Source organism: Acinonyx jubatus, chromosome C1 (assembly GCF_027475565.1).
Source record: "Acinonyx jubatus isolate Ajub_Pintada_27869175 chromosome C1, VMU_Ajub_asm_v1.0, whole genome shotgun sequence".
In the NCBI taxonomy this organism is placed as follows: domain Eukaryota; kingdom Metazoa; phylum Chordata; class Mammalia; order Carnivora; family Felidae; genus Acinonyx; species Acinonyx jubatus.
The window spans coordinates 216,885,292-216,889,456 of NC_069381.1; positions in this window are offsets into that span (position 1 = coordinate 216,885,292).

Sequence of the window (4,165 nt, forward strand, 5' to 3'; positions counted from 1 at the left end):
TTCTCCGCCAAAGCACTTCAGGGAGGTGCTGTGAAGAATGACGGAATGTATGGCGCCCCCCCCCAACCTCTTTGGCTCATTTGGGTAGCCCCGTGTGCCCAGCATCTTCTCGTGTCATCCCAGTGACCCTGGGAGGGCCATCCTCTCTCCCCGAGCCTCGGTGTCCTTGCCCGCCCGGTGGCCGCCTGAACGGCCTGATCTCTGAAGGAGCTCACGTCAGTGTGCTCGGGGGACCCGCTGTGAAGGGCTGGCTCTCCTGAGAGCACATGTGCACGCACGCACACGTGTGCGTGTGGGCCTTTCTGCCACCACACTGCACCCACACCCCACCGTAAGTGGGCCCCCATCCGGGCGCTGAGCTGCGGTCGCCGCGTGGAGCGGGTCTCAGGACCCTCCGGGCGAAGGCGCTGGTGGAGGAGAGTAAGGGGAGAGAAGGGCCCGCTGGGGCATCTCCTGGGTCTGGGCCGGGTCCAGGCCGGGTTCTGGTCACAGCCTTGCCCAGGGGGCCCCAAGGGAGCAGGTGCCGAACCCCGTGAAGTTGAGACTTTTTGTTTTTTTCCTGTCTCTGGGGCCTCCCTGGAAACCGTGTGTGTTTGTAACGGGGGACTAAGTAGATTCGCACGTGTGGTGTGGGTGAGCAGTTGGGTCTGGGATCCCAGCACACGCCTGGGACCTTGGTTCGTGGTGACTCTGGGTGGCCAGCCCGAGGCCCCGAGGAGGAAGTTCAGGGACACAGGGCCCAACGGGCTCCCTCTCAGGGCCAGCCGAAGGCACCGCCTGAGCATCCAGGCTCCCTTCCGGAAGGCGCCCAGCCTGGCCCACGTGTCCTACACTGCCGCGTCCCAGACAGCTGCCCAGAGGCTCTTGAAAACGCTGGAAAGTGTGATCTGTTTCTATTCCTCACTCCTCAAGGATACAGCCTGTCTGAGGGCCAACAGCCACGGCGTCCCGTCCATCCACCTCTCCCTGCCCTTCGCCACCCAGCCCCCACCCCTGCCCAGCGCCCTCCAGCCAGGCCAACCTTTCCAATGTGTTTCCTGGCCACGTGTGGCTCCACCCGTCATGGCCACCTACCTCTCCGCTGGATTCTGCTCACTCTGTGCTCCTTCTGCCCCGAGGAAGCCAGACACATCCCCCTTCTCCTGCCTTCTGGTATATTCCAAGTCCAAACTCTGCCTCGGCCTGCAAAGGAAGGTCCTGGGCACCAGGCGCTGGGGCTCCGGGGTGGGTGGGGGGTGGGGGTGCTAGACACAGTTTACAAACCAGGAGGATGCTGCTGGGCCAACGCAGCCGGCCAGCCTGGAGTGTAGGGGTGGGGCTCGAATGCAGGGGCGTTGGATCAGCTGGGGCAGGGGGTTGGGAGGGCAAGGGGTGGGCCGGAGGGAAAGGGTGTCATTCCCCCCCACCCAGCTCAGCCGCAGGCCCGGCACGGACGCTCAGGGCCCGTACTGAAGCACGTCTGTGCAGGAAGCGAGCTGTGCTGCGGGCTGGCAGCCAGGGCCGTGTGTCCCCGCTGTGCTTTTACAGGTTTAATTAAGTCTCTCCAGGACCTTGGACTTGTCAAGTGCTCCTCAGAATGACCTAGCGGGGTTTCCCCAGCGATGCTGCCCTAATTAAAACGAAAATTAAAAACCTTCATACCACGGCCTCGCCTGTAATAACAAGTGTTAGTCCCGGAAGTCTTCTGGTTAGAATTTCTCCAAAGCCCCTCATCGAACCGCCTTTCCCGCGGCAGCAGGTTCTGGGTGACGGTGGGGGTCCTACAGTCTTGGTGCTGACGAGGGAGGGGCCCCGAGCCCTCGTCTGTCCCCCTTGGGCAGAAGTCCCTCAGAGGCACCTGTGGCCCTGGGGTCCCCTCCACTGAGGGGAAGCCTTCTCCAGAGGCAGTCCGAGGAAGGCCCGGTGACCCCCGTCTTCACAGCCGGTGACCCGTCCCCACAAGCATCGAGGCGAAGCCCGGAGAGGACAGCCCAGCAGCAGGTGCCCTTCTGGGGTTAGCGTGAAAGACGAAAGCTGCCTACCAGGCTGTGAGCCGCTCAGTGCAGGGGCTCCCAGAAGGGGAGGAAGCGCGGGGTGGGGGCGGGGGGGGGTGAGGAGCAGGGCACGGGGTGGGGGGGCACTCTCCCACCCAAGCCTTCAGGCCAGACCTCCAGCCGGAGGAGTCTGTTCGGACCACAGAGGCTTCTAACTGCCTATTGTGTCCAGCTGCTGGTTAGCTGCTGGGGCCACAGCTGCTGAGTTTGGGGCAATCGATGCCAAGTAGACAAGCAGGTTTTGTGACCTTGAGACGGGGCAGGGTGCCAGGGAGCCCCCCACCGCCCACGGGCCTGCGGGCCCCTCCCCCAGCTCCAGGGTGCTCTGTGTCTGGGCATCACGCACCGCCCTGGGCTGGGCTCCCATCCCGTTCCCATACAGCCCCCCAGGAAGCCAGTGCAGAGTTCACACCCCAGGTGCCCCCCCGCCCCCCACCCCAGGAGGACATCTTGGAGGAGTTGGGGTGTGACAAACCCGGAAAAACCTGGGGACCAGGTGGGTGGGGCTTCACCCGAAATCGTGCCCCCGCTTAACTGCTTGCCCTTCCCTGTCCTGCTCCCTCCCGACCCCCCCAGCTAGAGCCCCAGATTGATCTGTTTGTAGCTCAGAATCCTCTCTGGGTCTGGGGTCTGCTTCTGGGAGGACAGGAGCTGAGGAGAAGGTGGAAGGCGACAGCTTCCTCCGCCTGCAGTGCGACCAGGAAGTGGGGGCTGCATGAGGGTGGGCCTGGTGGCTGTGGCCAGGGCCCCGGGACACAAGGAAAGTCTCCAGGCGCCTGGCTGGCTGCAGGCTGGGGGAGTTGGGGCCACAGCAAGGACCATGAGGCCCGGTCCTGGATGGCAGGGCTCCTGAATGGGGAAGGCCTGTTCGTGAGTCCTGTGGGTGCTGACTCAGTCACCCAGCTCGCTGTCCACACCGCCCGCTGCCCGTCACCCGCATGGGCACCGTCCCCTTGCAGCCAGCTCCCCTGGGACCCTCTGACCTGCTGGTCGGCAGCGTGAGGAGTGAACCAAAGTAAGCGCCCCCCCTCCCTGGACCCAGCCCGGCTTGTCATTCCTACCCATCCTGGAGCCCACGGGCCGAGCACCAGGCAGGGCAGGCCGCCTGGGGTGGACACGGGAAAGCAGACATGGCAGGCGCAGGGGGAGCGGGGTGCGGCGGGGGAGGAGAGGGCAGGGATGTAGACACAGCCTGTGTCCTGGTGGCCTGGCCATCGGGCTCTGGGCCCCCCCTCGAAGGCTGGAAGGAGGCCGGTGCTCAGAAGTGCTGAGCGTCTCTCCTCCCCTCAGTCCCCAGCTCAGAGTGGGGAGGGGGCTTTCCTGTGCCAGCTTCCTGGTCGCCGTGGGGTGGGCGAGGCTGTGGGGCAGGTCTCTGTCTCAGCCGTCCAGCCTGCCTCCCGCAGAGCGCCTCTCCCAGAAGGACCTAGAACGCAGTTCGGATTCCGTGCCTGCCCTGCTGACAGCCCCCAAGGCTGCCCACTGCCTGCTGTGGAATGGCCACCTGACTGCGGTGGCTGGGGAACCCTTTGGTCCCCGAGGCCCGCCCGCCACAGGCGAGCGCTGGATGCATCTGTGTGTGTGCGTGACGGTCCGCGAGGTTCCTGGGAATTACCGTAAGGAGAAATCCTGGCTCATGATGATAAAGTACAGAACAGCTCAGGGATAGTAAAGGAGTCTTAGACACTCGTAGAGACGTGGGGACGCGTTCTGCTCCAGGTCGGAACAACAAAACGGACGCAGGGATCAATCCTTTCCTAAAGTAACTGATACATTTCGCGCCAAGTTCTCCTGTAATCGCGGTGAGCCTTCAGACGGACTCCAGGGCGCACGCAGGGTTGTGTGTGATATGGTTGTGAAGCGGTGGTTACATTTCTGAAAAGGAAGGGTCGTGAGGCATGGCCGGCTCCCGCAGACGCCTGGCAACAAGGCAGCGATCGGCCTGTGCGATGCTGGCACCGAGTAAACCCATTTCTGATGGGGCAGGTGTCCTAGCGCACAGCCCGAGACGGGTTCCCGTGGTTCTCAGGAGGCCGGGACGACGAGGAAGGAGCGGGCAGGGGGAGGGCTCTGAGCAGCAGCTGGTCAGCCCCGGTCCACGGGGGCGCCCGACTCTGAACGGCTCTGGTGACCCA